This window comes from Schistocerca nitens, chromosome 1, assembly GCF_023898315.1.
Source record: "Schistocerca nitens isolate TAMUIC-IGC-003100 chromosome 1, iqSchNite1.1, whole genome shotgun sequence".
In the NCBI taxonomy this organism is placed as follows: domain Eukaryota; kingdom Metazoa; phylum Arthropoda; class Insecta; order Orthoptera; family Acrididae; genus Schistocerca; species Schistocerca nitens.
The window spans coordinates 521,820,620-521,843,048 of NC_064614.1; the positions used below are offsets into that span (position 1 = coordinate 521,820,620).

The following is a 22,429-nucleotide window of genomic DNA, read 5'->3' on the forward strand; positions in this document are numbered from 1 at the left end:
GAAATGCGCCAATGTAAAACACGGTTCATCTGCGTGATTTAGAGATAAATCGCGGGACGACCAACAAAATAACTTACTACATCCTCTATTTTTGTGGTTCACAGTTTTGATATTACAAAGAAAAAGCCTGTATGGAAAATATAGAGCGGAATGTATGCAGTGAAGAAGGCGAGAAACTTATGTGGAGACGTGCCTTGCATGAGCAAGGACTAGTGACTGGTCGGCAACTGCAACAGCTGACTTCCTGGTTACGGACGTGTGACCAGTCGGCAAGGGCCTAGGGCAGAGGGAAGGCCGGTATTACACTATCAAATTTCTTTGTCCAATATCTTTGTCCAATATCTTTGTCAAAGATATTTGATAGTGTAATAGGGATCTTTGACAAATGTCGTCCAATATTTGATCAAATCTAGGCCGAGGCCGTATATTTGATCAAAGAAATCGCTTGTCTTCTGTTCACTGCAATGCGATATGTTACCACGCGGAGCGCTAGCATCGCTGCAGCGTTCTGTCGTCTGTAGTGTTTTTATAACCATTGCCGGTAAATACAATTGGTGTGTGCCGACAACTACAGAATTAATAGAGATGTCTGAAGCTGATGAGGCGCTTTACAACGTGAGGCACCCTGAATACAAAAATAGATTAAGAAGATTGGAGACCTAACCTGACCTAACCTAAACTAACCTAACATAACCCTCTCCTGTAGCAAGGAATCGGAGTGTTATAGTGAGCCTGTCTTCTGAAGATGTAGCAGTTCTTAAGTGAAAATTGTGCTTTGTGATATGAGGATACACTTCACTGAGCACATACAGAAATGTATGCTCATCCATTCTTAAGTAATTGATGTACGACTTGACGTCTTCCACTGTAAGCTCACGTAACAAGTTTTGTTGAATGCTTTTATCGTGTCGTCGTAAAACCCACGGCTTCACCGAGATTAGATTAGTTTTTCGTTCCATAGATCCGTGCTGAGGAGATCCTCGTGGATGTGGAACATGTCGATTTTTTTAAGCTGAAATAAAAATACTAATAGTATGAATAAATACAATACATCATTTGTTTCTATTAAAAATTTCGCCAATGGAGTAGAAGGAGTTGGCCAGTAGTAAGTCTTTCAGGCTCCTTTTAAACTAATAAACTGATCTTTATTTCTAACTAAATTTTTTATTTTCCTGGCAAATTGTTGAAGATGAGTGTTCCTGAGTAGTGGACCCCTTTTTGAACTAAAGTAAGGGCTTTTAAGTCCTTGTGCAGATCATTTTTGTTCCTGGTATTGTATGTATGAACTGAGTTGTTTGTTGGAAAAAGAGATATATTATTTACGACAAATTTTATTAAGAAGTAAATATACTGAGAGGCTGTAGTTAGTATACCCAGTTCTTTGAAGAGGTTTCTGCAGGAGGTCCGTGAATTTACTCCACAAATAATACGCTTTTGGACCTTGAAAACTTTTGTTTGACTTCAAGATTTACCCCAAAATATTATCCCATATGACATTATGGAATGAAAGTATGCAAGCTTTTTCATTTTTATGTTGCCTATGTCTGCTAACACTCGAATTGCAAATACAGATTTGTTAAGGCGTTTCTGCAGTTCTGTGGTGTGCTCCTCCCAACTGAATTTATTATCAAGTTGTAATCCCAGGACTTTTAAGACTGTCAACCTCGTATGTATGGTTCCATTTTTTCCCCCACTTCTTTTCCGCATGTGCACACAATGCAATTGGAGTACGTAGAACTGCTGCGGTTATTAACAAGTTGTTGTCAGCCATCTTGAACTTTGACGAAAAATTTGATGACAGTGTAATACCCCTTGTAGCGCTACGTCAAAGATCTTTGTCAAATATATTGGACGGAATATTGGATCACATCTTTGATCAAATCTTTGACAAAGAAATTTGATAGTGTAATACCGGCCGAAGCGGCCGTTGGCTCAGCAGGCAGGCCGGAAGTGGGGCCAGAGTGCGCGCCCACCTGTGCCCTCGACTGAGCACTCCGTACCGCGGAGGGGCGTCCACGTGCCATCCACCTGCAGTCAAACACGGCATAGCCCGGGAATGACCTTAGCATGCTAGTTCTCGCACGTGTTTACTTACTGAATGACGCAGCAGTATTTTCTATAGTTTTTATTTACTGAAGTGTTGTGTGACGAATGTGGATAAAAAATTGAAAACTTGAAAATGGAAAGCATAATAACTAGACCACGGATTTTTAGGTCGTAAAAAAGTGTGTTTTAGGCACCTAAAATAGGCTCCTTCAGTAGTTCATTTAGGCTATATAAAACCTAAAATAGGCTCTAATAAAAATGATGCAGAGAAAATAAAAATAAATTAAAATACACAGTGTTGACAGTATGAACAACTTATTAGTCAATAAAACAAGGAGAATGAATATTTACACAGTTACAGAGCACAGCAATCTACAACATTAATGTTGAACAGAACTCCAAATATTTTTGAGTTCCTGCAAGATAAAGATCTCCGTAAAAAAGATGTGGCAATGGTTTAATTAATACATTCGTAGTTTCACGTATTCTGACCATAGTTGGCTTCACAATAAATAACCAAAATCTTTTCTAGGTTTTCTAGTGAAAAACTGTGGCGCTTGTCAGTCAGAATCAATTTATACGCTGAAAAAGAACATTCTACATGAACAGATGTAACAGGGGCGTACTTCATTTTTGGCACATGTTGGACAGGAATGCTGCAGTCAGGAGTGCTGGATTTTCCATTAACAAGGGAACCTCCCCATCGCACCTCCCTCAGATTTAGCTATAAGTTGGAACAGTGGATAGGCCTTGAAAAACTGAACACAGATGAATCGAGAAAACAGGAAGAAGTTGTATGGAACTGTGAAAAAAATTAGCAAAATATACGAACTGAGTAGTCCACGTGCAAGATAGGCAATATCAAGGGTGATGTGCAGTGAGGAGCGCCGTGGTCATGTGGTTAGCATGAGCAGCTGCGGAATGAGAGGTCCATGGTTCAAGTCCTACCCCGACGACCTCCCACCCCACAGCTGCTCACGCTAACCACAGGACCACGGCGCTCCTGACTGCACATTACCCTTGAAGTTGCATATGTTGCACGTGGACTACTCAGTTCGTATATTTTGCAAATTTTTTTGATAGTTCCACACAACTTCTTCCTGTTTTCTCGATTCATCTGTGTTCAGTTTTTCAAGGCCTATCCACTCTGCCAACTTATAACTAAATCTGAGGGGGGTGCGATGGGGAGGTTCCCTTGTAAGTATGTCGGCAGCTGCACACAACTCCTTCAGGCCACTGTTCTTCTGCAAAACCGTTTGCATTTTTGCCCGTACTTTTTCCCCTACTTCACCTGGCGCTTCATTAATTTTCGTTTTGACTTCTTCAAGCAAAGAAATATTGTCGTAGATAGGTCTCCCTGAGCCTTCTAATTGTGAAATTATTCTTGCCATAAATGTGTAGATAAGTCCCGTTTTAAAGAAGAATCTTTGAGTAACTCCATTGCTGCAGTTACGGATGCAGCATTCTCCGGTATATTTTCAACCACCTGCTGGACGTCTGAGAGATGCGTACTATAGTATTCTGCTGCTGTCAGCCACGTGCCCCAGCAGGTGACAACAGGCTCTGGCGGCAATGGGACTTCTGGAAGCTGTTATTTGAATGCCTGTATTCTTGATGGTGCTTTAACAAAAATTTTCTTCACCATAGATATTACTTTATTTACTTTAGGAAATTGTAGCCTCACTTGCTCAGCTATGCGGTTGATCCCATGCACTACACAAGTTACGTGCAGCATCAATGGGTAGAATACTTTTAATAGTTGAAACGCTGCTATCATATATGCAGCAGCATCAGTGACGGCCAGAAGCACTTTATTCTCATCCACTCCGTTTGGGTATAACACCTCAAACCCATTGTTCACAAACTGTGCTATTGTTTGTTGGTTAGTTTTTGTAAGCTGTTTTGAGTAAATCAAATGAGCCCTGGATGGAGCATCTGGATCTCACTTGCCAGTAATCAGGTTTGCAATGTAACGGCCAAGACTGTCAGTAGTTTCATCCACAGAAATCCATATACAAGATTCTCCAACATCTTCTCGGATTCTGTGCAATGCAGCATTGTAAGCTGAATCCACGTAATTCTTACGTTGACTCTGCAGGAATAGACCGATGGCAGTACTTCTCAAGAAAACCTCTGAAAATAGGGTCTTCTAGTTTCCGAAAGGGGATGTTTGCTGCCTCAAGTGCATGACACAAATCACTGCAGAACTTGTTTTTTTCGGAGTATTCACCAGATTTATTGGTTAAAAGAGTTTGCTTCAATTTTGACTTTCGTTCAACATTAGCTTTATGTGCGATTCCATCTGCATGCTGAGGTAAGTGAGATTTCTTAACACTCGAAACCTAATACGAGAGAAAAGGAAATGCAGTTTAGAATCGCATATAAAGAGTATTTCGTATTACTAAAGGATAGCGATAAAAAAAGAATCCTAAGTGACAGGAAAATAAGATGTCTAAGAAAAACATCAACTAACCTCCTTGTTGCATGCTTGGCAGAAAATAATTTTCCCATCTGTTGTATAATGCGGAAAATCTTGCAGCCACTGCCTTATATGAGTAGACTTTGAACTAGCTGTTTTCGGCATGGCGTAGTATTCTCACACAGAAACTAGAATTTATTTTGCAGTAACACTCTACTGCGGTGCATGGGAGCGGTAGGGGAAGTACCGTACTCGTTGCTGGACATATGGCACCTGACAGATGGCCGCCCCTTCTGAACAAGCGAATGGAATCTACCGGTGCTTCAGATGAAAACATCTCACTACTGGCAAATTATTTTTCGAACCGGAAAATTCACGTCTAATACCTTTCACGAAACAGAGTAGTTTGATTGGACTGCCTGTAGACAACAGCGAGAAAATGCGCGAGGGGCAGTAATTTAGCTATAGAGGGCGTCTACGATTAACATTGTGATTTTTTAATCCGTGCTCAGCTTAAGGCCTATGAAACCGTTTCTTTGCGAAAATACACAGCTGGCCAGAATATTTTCAAATTTAACATTTAGTACTCCCACGTTGGATTCTAATGTGTAACTCAAATCTTTGACCGGTTCCCATTCGCTCACGGAAGTTAAGCACTGTCGCGCTCGGCGCGTGCTTGGATGGATGACCATTCAACCGTGCCGAGTGCTGTTGGTAGTAAGGCAAGCAAAGGAATTGTAAACAGTCTCTAACGACCTTCGCCTTCGACGAGACGTAAAGCCCTAAGTTTACTTCCTTTTTCTAATCTTTTAAAACACAAGAACTCTATGTCAGATTAACGAAATAGGTACTTTTTAGGATTTTGATGCCGAAATAGACAAAATTAGGCGTCAACGTCGAAATATGCAATTTTAGGTCCTCTAGATCTAACGGTATTCAGTTTAGTTAGTCATGAAACGCATAAGTACCAACTTATATGCAGATTGGAGCTTAGGAAAAAAAGTAGGTTTCAACCTAAAGATCCGTGATCTATTTTTTACATATGAATAATAAAACACCTATAAAGAGTATATGGTATTAACAGAGACAGCGATATAAAAAAATTAAAAAGACCGAAGTGTTAGGCAAATACGAAGCACGAGCGCATATCAACTAGCCACCTTGCTGCCCGCTGGGCAGAAAATATTTTTTTTTCCATCTGTCGTATAATGTGGAAAAACTTGGAGCCACTGTCTTATATGATGAAATAGGCACTTTTTAGGATATTAAAGCCAAAATAGGCACTAACGTCGAAATAGGCTTTTTTAGGTCCTATAGAATTAACGCTATTAAGTGTAAATAGTCATGAAACGCATAAGTACAAATATTTATGCAAATAGGAACTCAGGAACAAAATAGGTTTTTACCTAAAATCCGCGGTCTAATAATAACTTTCTTAAAAGCTTCCTTAAAAGCCTCCTTTATTCACTATTAGGTTCCACTCCCACAGACGCACAAAGTTACCTTCTTTCATAAAAAACTTAAAATTTGTAACATTCCCTCTGGCAATGTTCACTAGCATAATAATGCCGAATTGCACCGTGATTGGGAGTCCGCGTTACTCTGTAGGTATCCATATAACTGACCTGTTAAGTCACTTCAAAGGTTGGAGAAACGCAAGGCCGTATCGCCTCCACCTTCGATTGATGAAAGCTTTACTTAATTTTGTTATCCTTCTTTTAAAGCAAATTGTTAAGAAACAAGTATACACTCACAGCAGAGTCTGAAGCATAAGTCAGGGTATTGTGGCTGACTAATAACTTGCAGGAAAAAAGTGCATCGGCCGCCTGCTTAAAAATTTTTATGTAAGGTCAGATAAATTACAGAATGTGGGACTATGTACCTCATTCATTTGACCGATGCCTAAAATAGGGACAGATCATTTGGTAAACCAGTTACTGTCTCGTCATGATATGAAAGTCATTCGGTTAAAATGTAGCGCACTCATACATATTCTACACAAATACTACACACTGAATGGACAGGTCACTGGATAAAGAACTCTTGGACCTAAGGGCAATGCCTTATCCTGATGCGCGCTTATTCCGTCCTATCGCCTCATAAGCAAGTAGGAATGCCGCATCTGGATTGTTGGCTTAACCGGCTGCAACTTCTTATCCCATACTTCCAGCCACATTTCTTCTCATTTAAACACTATGTTGTCTCTTATCAGTGAGGTGATGGCACGTTCTGCCCCATTGTCTCCCGTGGAATTTTTCTGTGGCCTCGTTTTCCTGAAAATACGAGTACAGGTTGGGGATGAGATGATAGAGTAAAGCACAATTGGAAGGAGAGTGAGGCCAGGCTCCTGCCTCTCCCCAATATGTTTGGGGCATATTATACAGAAATGTTTGAAACGAAAAAGAGGAGTCCGTGGTGGTAGGAGGATAGAAAGTATTCGATTTGCGGGTGATATGATGCCATTGGCAGAGAGCGAAAGAATTATGATTGCAATGTCAAAAGAATTAAGTACGACCTGTGAGGAATTCTGAATGAAGATTAATAAGAAAAAGACAAAAGTTTGGTGAAAAGTGCTAGAAAAGTAAGAATGAGTATAAAGTTAAGACAGGAAGATAACAAGTCAGTTCAGATATCTGGGGAGCATAATTACGGAAGACGTGAAATGCAGTAGGAGGTGAAAACGCGTATAGCGATTGTCGAGGAGGCATTTAATAAGAAGAGGAGGCTTCTATATGGGTGTGTAATCACGGATCTGAGGAAGAGACTGGCGAACTTCTTTTCTTGGAGCTTGGCATTATACGGAGCTGAAACATGGACACTGCGGAAAGAGGAGGAAACAATAACAGAAGCATTTGCGATGTGGATTTGGAGGAGGATGGAAGGGATAAAATGCGTAGAGCAAGTGAAAAATGAGGAGGTGATGTGAACAGTGGGGAAAAGGAGAGAAATTTTAAATGTAGTCAGGAAGAGTACACAAAATTGGCTTGAACCTTGGATGAGAAGAGATTGTTTACCGATGAATGACGTGGAAAGAACGGTGTGTGGGAGAAGAAGACGAACAGAACGCAGAAGATACCAGATGATGGATAGTATAAGGGTAGAAGACAAGTATGAGAAGACGAAGAGGGTAGCAAATGACAAGACTGCATGGAGAGCTATATCTGAAGATCTGCGCTAGGGCAGAACACCAACAATGATGATGATTTGGGCAGAACACCAACAATGATGATGATTTATGGCGAGGATTATTTTCCTGAGTTCCCGTTTGCCCTGGTACCCAGGGAATGTCATCTCCGTCTCCTGCCTCTTTAGATGAAGTCTCCGCCGTAGAGAAGGGAATCTTGATTGATCTGTGCTTGCTTGCCCCTGGGTACAAGTTCTTAATAGATTAAAGGGCACTTATGAATTCAGAACACTTGTTTTCAGATGTGTCTCATCTGCTTCAGTGCATTCAAGAATGGAGAATGGTTCAAATGGCTCTGAGCACTATGGGACTCAACATCTTAGGTCATAAGTCCCCTAGAACTTAGAACTACTTAAACCTAACTAACCTAAGGACATCACACACACCCATGCCCGAGGCAGGATTCGAACCTGCGACCGTAGCAGTCCCGCGGTTCCGGACTGCAGCGCCAGAACCGCTAGACCACCGCGGCCGGCAAGAATGGAGAGAACGATTTAGTTTCCAGTAGGCTCCACACAGAATGTGTCGCAGAATTCATTTCTCAACATGCAGTGTCATCTTACCATGTCTGTCTTTTGTAGTGTATTTGAGAAAACAAATACGTAAAATGTACCTAATACCATAATTACCAAATATTTTTCACAACATCGGACTTACAATGATAGCTAATATTTTTTCTCTTGTAGTTTAGCTATCAGCAAATTATTTCACTGTGAAAACCTCTCTTCCAGGGATGAAAGAATTATGAATGTCATGTCCACAAGGCCGGCCGCGGTGGTCTAGCGGTTCTGGCGCTGCAGTCCGGAACCGCGGGACTGCTACGGTCGCAGGTTCGAATCCTGCCTCGGGCATGGGTGTGTGTGATGTCCTTAGGTTAGTTAGGTTTAAGTAGTTCTAAGTTCTAGGGGACTTATGACCTAAGATGTTGAGTCCCATAGTGCTCAGAGCCATTTTTCATGTCCACAAATCGTTTATCGCCCAGTAGTACGTTAGTTGTCTTCACGTCACCACTGTGAAAGCAGACGTGATACGAGTGGAGAAGGGATTTCAACAACATCTTAAATCAGGTGTATAACTGGTGGTGTAAGTCGTCAGAAGGATGATCATAACAGTGAAATCTCGCGATTGTCAACATACTCCTCACTACCTTCTGGCGATGTGATACTCCGATACAAAAATGAAAATGGAACCGACTCAATGCACGTGAGAGGCAGTAATCAAACATTAGTAACGTTCCTTTCGCCGTGCGTCGGGTAAAAGAAAATGCTTTGATGAATGAAAAAAAAAAAAAAAACTGCAGTTGAACATTTTGAAGAATGTGCGAAGATAGTCGAACACGTGATGATTCATAGAGAGCCACGTAGTTAAGGCACAACGGAAGGATATCAAGAAATAAGCAGCACATAACAAAATCTACCGTAGAAAAATATTAGACTAAGCAGAGACCTAAATTGGCTACGAGTCTGAAAGGTGAGTTTTTTGTTGGTGGAAGTATACTTGTCATCAAATCAAATGAAAGAGAGCATCTGTGACGCAAAGGCACCGAAGAATTGCAAAAGGAATATCATCAGACCAATTTAATATAGCTGCGACACACGGGGGGGCGGGGTGGGGGTGGCGCTTGGAGTGGAGTGGGTGTACTGAATTTCCGTTATAACTGAACATTCTGCAAATTACAAACGAATCGTAAAGTACAACACTATCTAATTAAAAGTAGGCGGATACCCTTATGTTATGCGGAAATGAGCACTAGATGACCCGAGAGGGAGACCGACCAGTATAGAAACGAGGCGGGGAGCATTGTGTAGTCATTAGAAAGCAATAACAGCAGAATGAATTGGTCAGGAGAGTTAGTTATTTCGAACGTAAGCTAGTCATTGGATGTTACCTGAGGAACAAATCCATCAACGACATTTCAACCCCTCTAAAACTGCGCAATTCGGCTGTTTGTGATGGTGTTGTAAAGTGGAAACGTGAAGCAACAACCACAGCTAGACAAAGACGAGTTCGACTACGTACAACGAACGACAAAAATTGTCGATCATTGCGGAAGTCGATTGTAAAAAATCACATGAAATCTGCGGAAGGAATCACTCGTGCGTTACAATGTGCTACTAGTAGCCCACCAAGTACATGTGCCGTGCGCACAGAATTAAAAAGAATGGGCTACAGTGGGTGAACAGCTCCTCATAAGCCACATAAGTCAGTTCTAAGCAACACTTGAGGAGGTGTGAAGAGCGAAGACCGTTGGACAGTGGATGACTGGAAACGAGTGGTTTGTACTGATGAATCACTCTACACCCTGTGGCAGTCGTATGGAAGGGTTTAGGTTTGGCGAATGCTTGGAGAACGTTTGTATAAATGTAAGATAGATAATGATTCAGTGGTACTTCCTTGAAGATTTACAGCTATACTTTCCGCAGAACAGGAAACGCGAGCAGCTGTTGCAGTAAGGGAAAGCGGACGCGGACGTTGATACTGGTACTGTCGATTCTTCTTCTAACATACATTTGCATTGCCTACGACGCCGATCAAGGAACGATGTAATGTGAGAACGGATTGGGAAGATGAGGAATAGAGATTGAATGTAGATTGAAGCATTAGGAATATAACGTAAAGATATCTGTAGTTCGTTTTTCCATTGTAGCACACATATAGAGTGATTGTCGACAGAACTACGATGGCGGTCATGATCCGCGCAGCGTTTCCGCTCAACATCATGGAGCGTCGTGGCGGTTTCACTTTTATGAACGTATGAAAGTTACGTTATATTTATTAATCTCTGAAAGAGAATCAATCGCCGTAGTCCTACCGGCGTTTCAGAGTTGTTACTTATATTATATGCGAAGTCTCTGATAGATAAAGTAGATCGATTATAAGTCCTGTTACTGCAGTACCTAAACGGAGCTCACAATACTCACAGAATTGTTTTTGCACTTGTTCGAGTAGACTGTCGTAAATATCTTAATGTAAAACCGTCATAAGCGCAGTCGTTGCCGGTAAAGTATAACTTTCAAGTGTGGTCGAGCAATTGGAAGCGCTTGAGATTCAACCGTAATGTTAAGATATCAGGTCCCATTCTGCCCGTGTTACCTGTTAGCGCTGGAAGGTTTCAACTGGCAACGCTTGCCGTGTGGTGTACCATAGTGGGAGTGTACCAAGGTTCACTGTTGGCCAGGCGGAAGCTCGAGGTGGCTGCGCTATCAGTGGGGTGCTGTGCTTAGTCAGTCGCCGCGTGCTCAGTTACACGATCCTGCGGCAAGCACTTTGTCGCCCCCCTTGTACTATCACATTCGTTCGTGCGTGAGGTTCTCGCAACTTCTGTTCACAGGTGGTCAGTCTCACTTCTGTATTCGAAAGGAGAACAAGTTCCTTCATCCTAAAATTCTCCATAGTTTTCGCATCGTATCCGAGATGGAGGAGACGACTTATCAGAAAATAAATATCAGTCCAAGTCTACAGTAGAACGAATACTTAAGTCCTACTCCTGTCAGATATATGTACTCGGACTTAAAGTGCAATGTTTGCAGATTGTCATATGAACATTTGAGTCATTATGGATTAGGAAGCGTACTTAACCTATTAATTTCTGTACATCAGGTTACACAGCCACTATGAAATTAAATCGAGTATTTACTGCCTCTGTGTAATCATGGTTGTTGTTTTGTCTCGTCTGTCAGAGGAGTTTCTAAGGTCGTATAAGCCGTAAGTGCAGGGTGTAAATATTTTTGAATGTAGTGAATAACGCCGCAAAAATATATTTAAATTGCCATTGAAACTAACCCGATCTGTAGCACTTGCCGGTGACCAACGAAACCAAGTAGTATCACATGGTGCTGTGGAAACATTGCATAACTGCAGAATGTACTGTGGCCGAGCGGTTCTAGGCGCTTGAATGTGGAACCGCGCGTCCGCTGCGGTAGCAGGTTCGAATCCTACCTCGGGCATTAATGTGTGTAATGTCCTTAGGTTAGGTTTAAGTAGTTCTAAGTTCTGGGGGACTGATGACCTCAGATGGCAAGTCCCATAGTGGTCAGAGCCATTTCAACCATTTTGCGGAATGTAAGTATTGTTGTTGTTGTTGTTGTTGTTGTTGTGGTCTTCAGTCCTGAGACTGGTTTGATGCAGCTCTCCATGCTACTCTATCCTGTGCAAGCTTCTTCATTTCCCAGTACCTACTGCAACCTACATCCTTCTGAATCTGCTTAGTGTATTCATCTCTTGGTCTCCCCCTACGATTTTTACCCTCCACGCTGCCCTCCAATACTAAATTGGTGATCCCTTGATGCCTCAGAACATGTCCTACCAACCGATCCCTTCTTCTGGTCAAGTTGTGCCACAAACTCCTCTTCTCCCCAATCCTATTCAGTACCTCCTCATTAGTTATGTGATCTACCCATCCAATCTTCAGCATTCTTCTGTAGCACCACATTTCGAAAGCTTCTATTCTCTTCTTGTCCAAACTATTTACCGTCCATGTTTCACTTCCATACAAATACTTTCAGAAATGACTTCCTGACACTTAAATCTATACTCGATGTTAACAAATTTCTCTTCTTCAGAAACGCTTTCCTTGCCATTGCCAGTCTACATTTTATATCGTCTCTACTTCGACCATCATCAGTTATTTTGCTCCCCAAATAGCAAAACTCCTTTACTACTTTAAGTGTCTCATTTTCTAATCTAATACCCTCAACATCACCCGACTTAATTCGACTACATTCCATTATCCTCGTTTTGATTTTGTTGATGTTCATCTTATATCCTCTCTTCAAGACACCACCCATTCCGTTCGCTCTTCCAAGTCCTTTGCTGTCTCTGACAGAATTACAATGTCATCGGCGAACCTCAAAGTTTTTATTTCTTCTCCATGGATTTTAATACCTACTCCGAATTTTTCTTTTGTTTCCTTTACTGCTTGCTCAATATACAGATTGAATAACATCGGGGAGAGACTACAACCCTGTCTCACTCCTTTCCAACCACTGCTCCCCTTTCATGTCCCTCGACTCTTATAACTGCCATCTGGTTTCTGTACAAATTGTAAATAGCCTTTCGCTCCCTGTATTTTACCCCTGCCACCTTCAGAATTTGAAAGAGAGTATTCCAGTTAACATTGTCAAAAGCTTTCTCTAAGTCTACAAATGCTAGAAACGTAGGTTTGCCTTTCCTTAATCTTTCTTCTAAGATAAGTCGTAAGGTCAGTATTGCCTCACGTGTTCCAGTATTTCTACGGAATCCAAACTGATCTTCCCCGAGGTCAGCTTCTACTAGTTTTTCCATTCGTCTGTAAAGAATTCGTGTTAGTATTTTGCAGCTGTGGCTTATTAAACTGATTGTTCGGTAATTCTCACATCTGTCAACACCTGCTTTCTTTGGGATTGGAATTATTATATTTTTCTTGAAGTCTGAGGGTATTTCGCCTGTTTCACACATCTTGCTCACCAGATGGTAGAGTTTTGTCATGACTGGCTCTCCCAAGGCCGTCAGTAGTTCCAATGGAATGTTGTCTACTCCGGGGGCCTTGTTTCGACTCAGGTCTTTCAGTGCTCTGTCAAACTCTTCACGCAGTATCGTATCTCCCATTTCATCTTCATCTACATCCTCTTCCATTTCCATAATATTGTCCTCAAGTACATCGCCCTTGTATAGACCCTCTATATACTCCTTCCACCTTTCTGCTTTCCCTTCTTTGCTTAGAACTGGGTTTCCATCTGAGCTCTTGATGATCATACAAGTGGTTCTCTTATCTCCAAAGGTCTCTTTAATTTTCCTGTAGGCAGTATCTATCTTACCCCTAGTGAGATAAGCCTCTACATCCTTACATTTGTCCTCTAGCGATACCTGCTTAGCCATTTTGCACTTCCTGTCGATCTCATTTTTGAGACGTTTGTATTCCTTTTTGCCTGCTTCATTTACTGCATTTTTATATTTTCTCCTTTCATCAATTAAATTCAATATTTCTTCTGTTACCCAAGGATTTCTACTAGCCCTCGTCTTTTTACCTACTTGATCCTCTGCTGCCTTCACTACTTCATCCCTCAGAGCTACCCATTCTTCTTCTACTGTATTTCTTTCCTCCATTCCTGTCAATTGTTCCCTTATGCTCTCCCTGAAACTCTCTACAACCTCTGGTTCTTTCAGTTTATCCAGGTCCCATCTCCTTGAATTCCCACCTTTTTGCAGTTTCTTCAGTTTTAATCTACAGGTCATAACCAATAGATGGTGGTCAGAGTCCACATCTGCCCCTGGAAATGTCTTACAATTTAAAACCTGGTTCCTAAATCTCTGTCTTACCATTATATAATCTATCTGATACCTTTTAGTATCTCCAGGGTTCTTCCATGTATACAACCTTCTATCATGATTCTTAAACCAAGTGTTAGCTATGATTAAGTTGTGCTCTGTGCAAAATTCTACCAGGCGGCTTCCTCTTTCATTTCTTAGCCCCAATCCATATTCACCTACTACATTTCCTTCTCTCCCTTTTCCTACACTCGATTTCCAGTCACCCATGACTATTAAATTTTCGTCTCCCTTCAATATCTGAATAATTTCTTTTATTTCATCATACATTTCTTCAATTTCTTCGTCATCTGCAGAGCTAGTTGGCATATAAACTTGTACTACTGTAGTAGGTGTGGGCTTCGTATCTATCTTGGCCACAATAATGCATTCACTAAGCTGTTTGTAGTAGCTTACCCGCGTTCCTATTTTCCTATTCATTATTAAACCCACTCCTGCATTACCCCTATTTGACTTTGTGTTTATAACCCTGTATTCACCTGACCAAAAGTCTTGTTCCTCCTGCCACCGAACTTCACTAATTCCCACTATATCTAACTTTAACCTATCCATTTCCCTTTTTAAATTTTCTAACCTACCTGCCCGATTAAGGGATCTGACATTCCACGCTCCGATCCGTAGAACGCCAGTTTTCTTTCTCCTGATAACGACGTCCTCTTGAGTAGTCCCCGCCTGGAGATCCGAATGGGGGACTATTTTACCTCCGGAATATTTTACCCAAGAGGACGCCATCATCATTTAATCATACAGTAAAGCTGCATGCCCTCGGGAAGAATTACGGCCGTAGTTTCCCCTTGCTTTCAGCCGTTCGCAGTACCAGCACAGCATGGCCGTTTTGGTTATTGTTACAAGGCCAGATCAGTCAATCATCCAGACTGTTGCCCTTGCAACTACTGAAAAGGCTGCTGCCCCTCTTCAGGAACCACACGTTTGTCTGGCCTCTCAACAGATACCCCTCCGTTGTGGTTGTACCTACAGTACGGCTATCTGTATCGCTGAGGCACGCAAGCCTCCCCACCAACGGCAAGGTCCATGGTTCGTGGGGGGGGGGGGGGGGGGGGATGTAAGTATTGTTTATCTTATATACAGTACCTATGCTAATCAAGCATCAGAGAATCTGTCTTTCTTTCTGATGGTAATCAGGCTGTCAGCTTTCGTCATTTTCAGCACTGGTGCATAGACTTGAAGGATGCGAAGGACAGATGTCTTGTCAGAGAGCCATGGGAAAGCTTTTATTTTAGTTTGCTCTCTTTTAATTTAAGTGAATTTTGACTGACGTTAATAAGTTTCTTCTTCGCTCGAAGTTGGTTTTCTGGAAAGGCATTTATTTCGCTCCTAGCTCGCCACTGGTTTGTGGATTATCCAGTAAATCATGTAGCTTTTGGAGAAAACTGCAGTTGAAGAGAATGACTCGACAAGAAATCAGTATGGATGGTTTGTAAACGTGTTTAAGTTTCTACACGGCGCAAGAATGTTAATTTTCCGGACTATGTACGCTACATTTTGAGTGTAAGGTGGAGCCAATGCCCCTGGTGTGCTCAACTAAACGGTTATAAGGTCACCGGCTACAATCCTGACATTATGATAGTGGGGTGCATTTAATTGATTTTACCCCAGAAACTATAAGTTTGTTGTCGTTGTGGTCTTCTGTCCGAACACTAGTTCGATGCAGCTCTCTCTGCATCTGTATCCTGTGCAAGCCTCTTCATCTCCGAATTATTACTGCAGTCTGCATCCTTTTGAACCTGCTTACTGCATTCATCTCTTGGTGTCCTTCTACAAGTTGTACACGCCGTACTTCCCTCCAGTACTAAATTAGTAATCCCTTGATGTGTCAGAAGATATCCTATCAACCAGTCTCTTTTTTTTAGACAAGTTGTACCGCCAATTTCTTTTCTCCCCAATTCTATTTAGTATATCCTTATTAGTTACGTGACCTACCCATCTAATGTTTAACATTCGTCTATAGCACCACGTTTGAAAAGCTTCTATTCTTTTCTGTCTGCACTGTTTATTGTCCACGTTTCACTTGCGTATAAAGCAACCCCAGACAACGTCAGAAAAGATTTCCTAACACTTAAATCTATATTAGATGTCAACAAATTGCTCTTCTTCAGAAACGCTTTTCTTGCCGTTGCCAAGCTACATTTAATCCGCTCACTACTACGGCCGTTATCAGTTATTTTACTAGACTGAGATTTTCACTTAGCAGCGGAGTGTGCGCTGATATGAAACTTCCTGGCAGATTAAAACTATTTGCCGGACCGAGACTCGAACACGGAATCTTTGCCTTTCGCGGGCAAGTGCTCTACCATCTGAACTACCCAAGCACGATTCAAGCCCCGTCCTCACAGCTTTACTTCTACTACCAGTATCTCGTCTCCTACCTTCCAGCTAAACCATATCTCCGCAGTATCCTTTCTTCCGGGAGTGCTATTTCTGCAATGTTCGCGGGAGAGCTTTTGTGACCTTTGGAAGGTAGGAGACGAGATACTGGCAGAAGTAAAGCTGTGAGGACGGGGCGTGAGTCGCGCTTGGGTAGCTCAGGTGGTAGAGCACTTGCCCGCGAAAGGCAAAGGTCCCGAGTTCGGGTCTCGGTCCGGCACACAGTTTTAATCTGCCAGGAAGTTTCAGTTATTTTACTGCCAAATGGGAAAACTCATCTACTATTTCTAGTATCTTGTTTTGTAATCTAATTCCCTAATCATCGCCTGATTTAATTTGACTACTTTACATTAGCTTTGTTTTGCTTTCGTCGCTGTTCATCATATATCCTCCTTTCAAGACAATGTCCATTCCGTTCAACTGCAGTTCCAAGTTCTTAGCAGTCTCTGACAGAATTACAACGTCATCGGCAAACCTCAAAGTTTTTATTTCTTCTCCATAAACTGTAATTCCTCCTCCAAATTTCTCTTTTCTTTCCTTCGCAGCTTGCTCAATATACAGACTGAATAACATCGGGGATAGGCTACAACCCTTTCTCACTTCCTTCCTAACTGCTGCCGCCCTTTCACGGCTCCCTTGGCTCGTATGACTGCTCTCTGGTTTCTGTGCAAGTTATAAATACCCTTCCGATGCCTGTATTTTACTCTTGCAGCGTTCAGAATTTCATAGAGAGTATTTCAGTCAACGTTCTCAAAGGCTTTCTCTGGAAGTCTGCAAATGCTATAAAACTAGATTTGCCTTGCCTTAACCTATCTTCTGAGATAAGTCGTAGGGTCGGTACCGTCACCTGTGTTCCTACATTTCTCTGAAATCCAGACTGATCTTCCCCGAGATCGGCTTCTGTCAATTTCTCCATTCTTCTGCAAAGAATTCGTGTTAATGTTTTGCAATAATGATTAGTTCGGTAATATTCACACCTGTCAGCATCTGCTTTCTTTGAAATTGGTATTACTATATTATTCTTGAAGTCTGAGAGTACTTTGCCTGCCTAGTCATCTTGCAGAGTTTTGTCATGGCAGCCTCTCCCAAGGATATCAGTGGTTCTGACGGGAATGTCTTCTACTCCCGGGGCGTTGTCCCGACTTAGTTCTTTCAGTGTTCTGTCAAATTCTTCTCGCAATATCGTCTCTCCCATCTCATCTTCATCTACGTCCTCTTCTGTTTGTGTAATATTGCCTGTAAGTTCATCTTATTTGTATAGACCCCTCTGTATACAATTTCAGCATTTCAGCTTTCCCTTCTTTGCTTAAGATTGGTTTTTCACCTGAGCTCCTGATGTTCGTAAAGCTGCTTCTCTTTCCTCCAAAGGCCTCTTTAATTTTCCTGTAGATGGTATCTATCTTTCCCCTAGTGAAATATGCTTCTGAATTTTTACATTTGTTCTCTAGCTGTTTCTGCCTAGCCATTTTGCACTTGCTGTCAATTTCAGTTTTTATACGTTTGTATTTCATTTCGCCTGCTTCATTTGCTACATTTTTATATTTTTCTCCTTTCATCAATTGAATTCAGTATCTCCTGTGATATCTAAGCACTTCTACTAGGCCTTGTCTTATTACCTATTCGATCCTCTGCTGCCTTCACTATTTCGTGTCTTTAAGCTTCCCCTTCGTCCGCTATTGCATTCCTTTCCCCTGTTCTAATCAACCGTTGTCTAATGCTCCCTCTGAAACTCTCTGCAACCTCTGGTTCTTTCACCTTATTCAGATTCCATCTCCCTAATTCCCTACCTTTTTCCAATTTCCTCAGTTTTAATCTACACTTCATAACCAATAAATAGTTGTCAGAGTCCACATGTACACCTGGAAATGACGTACAATCTAAAATCTGGTTTGTAAATCTATGTCTTACCCTTATACGAGTATAATGAATCTGAAACCTTCTGGTGTCTCCAGGTCTCTTCCACGTATACAGCTTTCTTTCATGATTCTTAAACCATGTGTTAGCGATGGTTAAATTATCTCTGTGAAAAATTCTGCCAGGTGGCTTCCTCTTTCACTGCTTTCCGCCCAGTACATATTCACATACTACACTCCTGGAAATTGAAATAAGAACACCGTGAATTCATTGTCCCAGGAAGGGGAAACTTTATTGACACATTCCTGGGGTCAGATACATCACATGATCACACTGACAGAACCACAGGCACATAGACACAGGCAACAGAGCATGTACAATGTCGGCACTAGTACAGTGTATATCCACCTTTCGCAGCAATGCAGGCTGCTATTCTCCCATGGAGACGATCGTAGAGATGCTGGATGTAGTCCTGTGGAACGGCTTGCCATGCCATTTCCACCTGACGCCTCAGTTGGACCAGCGTTCGTGCTGGACGTGCAGACCGCGTGAGAAGACGCTTCATCCAGTCCCAAACATGCTCAATGGGGGACAGATCCGGAGATCTTGCTGGCCAGGGTAGTTGACTTACACCTTCTAGAGCACGTTGGGTGGCACGGGATACATGCGGACGTGCATTGTCCTGTTGGAACAGCAAGTTCCCTTGCCGGTCTAGGAATGGTAGAACGATGGGTTCGATGACGGTTTGTATGTACCGTGCACTATTCAGTGTCCCCTCGACGATCACCAGTGGTGTACGGCCAGTGTAGGAGATCGCTTCCCACACCATGATGCCGGGTGTTGGCCCTGTGTGCCTCGGTCGTATGCAGTCCTGATTGTGGCGCTCACCTGCACGGCGCCAAACACGCATACGACCATCATTGGCACCAAGGCAGAAGCGACTCTCATCACTGAAGACGACACGTCTCCATTCGTCCCTCCATTCACGCCTGTCGCGACACCACTGGAGGCGGGCTGCACGATGTTGGGGCGTGAGCGGAAGACGGCCTAACGGTGTGCGGGACCGTAGCCCAGCTTCATGGAGACGGTTGCGAATGGTCCTCGCCGATACCCCAGGAGCAACAGTGTCCCTAATTTGCTGGGAAGTGGCGGTGCGGTCCCCTACGGCACTGCGTAGGATCCTACGGTCTTGGCGTGCATCCGTGCGTCGCTGCGGTCCGGTCCCAGGTCGACGGGCACGTGCACCTTCCGCCGACCACTGGCGACAACATCGATGTACTGTGGAGACCTCACGCCCCACGTGTTGAGCAATTCGGCGGTACGTCCACCCGGCCTCCCGCATGCCCACTATACGCCCTCGCTCAAAGTCCGTCAACTGCACATACGGTTCACGTCCACGCTGTCGCGGCAAGCTACCAGTGTTAAAGACTGCGATGGAGCTCCGTATGCCACGGCAAACTGGCTGACACTGACGGCGGCGGTGCACAAATGCTGCGCAGCTAGCGCCATTCGACGGCCAACACCGCGGTTCCTGGTGTGTCCGCTGTGCCGTGCGTGTGATCATTGCTTGTACAGCCCTCTCGCAGTGTCCGGAGCAAGTATGGTGGGTCTGACACACCGGTGTCAATGTGTTCTTTTTTCCATTTCCAGGAGTGTAGTTGTTTTGAAGTTCGAAGTGAAAGAGCTCATGAAGAGTATTGACGCGGCTTCTCATTTGAATATGTAGGTTTTTTTCGAAGTATGGGTTGAGACTCGTTTATCGACAGACATATAATAGTTTTGAGAATATTTATGACAGTCTCTTCATTTTGTGGACGTATTTTTAGCAAAACTACTTACGGTCGAGGTGGGCGAAAATAAACCGCCTGCTGTAGTTTCTTGTCCATGGCATACGAAACAGCGATACGCTCACACAGTCGATGGGGCAGCGTTCTGTGCGTGGAAATGCGAAGTAAAATTATAATAAAAACACACGTTCTGAATAGGATATTTTCTCAGTTCTTAATTACAGCCCTTTTATTTTATTTTTAATTAATTATTCTAAAATTAAATTTAGTCCCATAGGACCCGAAGAGTCGAAGGTATCAACCGACAACCGTGTCATCTTTTGCCAGTGGCGTCATCGGATGCGGTATGGAGGGGCGCTCCCCCGGCCGTTGTCGATTTCCGTGATGTGTAGCCGCTACTACCCGGTCAGGTAGCTCCTCAAATGGCCTCACGAGTCTGAGTGCGTCCCGTACCAGTCTTACCACCAAGGAAAAATCCATGGCAGCACAAGGAATCTAAGCCGCCTCTGCATGGAAGTCAGCCACGCTGACCACTCAGCCACCGAGGCGGACTATTAATTATTCATGCAGTTTTAATGAGTTATGAAGAGGAAATAAAATGTGTTCTGTATTATACACCAGACAAAAAACTAATGTACAAAAGCTGTCATAAAGAGTAAGACTTTTATAAAGTTTATGGAGTTTTCAGTTTGTTTATTACAAAGATATATGTAATTTGTTGTATGCACAATATTTTATCAGTAAAGTTAATTTAAATATTGTTTTTGAATAACGCTTCGTTTTTATTAAACTTTGTCACAAAACGCCCGCCCGGTTGGCCGTGCAGTCTAACGCACGGCGTATTTGTGTCGAGGTCCAGTGAGGCGGCCGGCCTGTGGATGGTTTTTAGGCGGTTTTCCATCTGCCTCGGCAAATGCGGGCTGTTTCCCCTTATTCTGCCTCAGCTACACTATGTCGGCGATTGCTGCGCAAACAAGTTCTCCACGTACGCGTACACCACGCAGACATAGGGGTTACACTCGTTTGGTGTGAGACGTTCGCTGGGGTGGGGGGGTTCACCGGGGGCCGAACCGCCCTGGGTTCGGTGTGGGGCGGCGGAGGGATGAAGTGTACTGCGGTAGTCGTCGTGGGTTTGCGGACCACTGCGGCGGGGACGGAGCCTCTCCGTCGTTTCTAGGTCCCCGGTTAACATAACATAACATAGTTACAAAATTATAAAATTTGACACATCCGCATGAGTAAATTGTAGAAACGTAATTTTACGCGGGAGAGGCGCAGGTTTGACAAAACCCTTCTGTGCTGGTGGTCTCGTGAAGGCCTATATCGCCACCCCCTCGGTACGGTACTGCGAATGGCAGAGGCTGATGGCGGCCGGTGGCCATCGCGCGGTCCTTTGTGCCTTATCACTTAGATTAGTTTTGGTTTAGTCGGTGAGACAAAAATTGCCCTACGGAGGTTTCGACGGCAGCGTCGTTTGATGAGCCGTATGCTCGAGTTGGGGTTAGGGGAAGACGACTTGTGGAGGGTGAGCTGGCAGAACAGCCCGCTGACTCCTCAGAGCGGCTTGCGGAAGAGGCGCAGGTGCGGCGCTAGCCGGCACGCGCCGTTCGCAATTAACCGAGTGACGCGGCAGCCGCTTGCTGGCGGGACGCCCGTTGCGACATGCGCCGCGCCGCGCACCGCCGCTGTGACGCAAGGCGCGGATGTCACTCTGCGTGCATGCCGGGAGCTAGGAGCCATTGCTTGATACTACAGCTCGGAAACAAGCTGGACAGGTTGGATATTAAGCAGCCGAACCCTTCTATCCCTCTCACTGTAACATAATATGCACACAGAAACTGTCCATATAGTCGTAGACGATTTTCCCGTATTTTTTCTTGGATCGACAAAGTATTGAACGTTTCATAATCCGTATTCCGACAGTTAAGGACTGAGCCAACGAGCCATGAGCAATAAACTGTCGCCTGATCCTACTACCGTTGTCGTTTAGAAGTTAAGAAGAAAATAGATCTACTTATGGTAGCTTCACATACAGGGTGTCCGGAAATTCCCGTTACAAACTTCTTGTTTAGAGGAGTGAGCACATAACAATTTAAACAAGAACACAAGTCCAGAAACATACCGTTTCCAAGCTACAGTCGTTTGAAAACATGTTTGTTAGGTAGGTACGCAACAGGGTAGTCACTTGACGAGCAGGGGAGGAGTTGTTATGTCGGATCGGCTGATGTCGTTTGACGTCTGTCCTACGTCTCTGACCTGGTCCGAACCTCATTAACGTTCCGTGAATGTTAGAGTAACCTTATTAAGGACACGTTTGCAGAATACACAGACATGATCCCTATGGCGAAGCTCACGGTAATGGAAGAACTGCTCCTCGCCTTTATCAGAGTCGTTCTCCGCAACGTCTGACTCCACGGCATGCTCTTTTCTCTACAATCAACGGCATCG

At 43.4% G+C, this 22,429-nt stretch overlaps 1 protein-coding gene across 1 annotated transcript in view; it reads left to right on the top strand.

The window, feature by feature from the left end:
• The window catches only part of LOC126253284 (nuclear hormone receptor FTZ-F1), a 1,090,123-nt gene that overhangs the window by 192,585 nt on the left and 875,109 nt on the right, over positions 1–22,429 (top strand). The window lies entirely within an intron of this gene.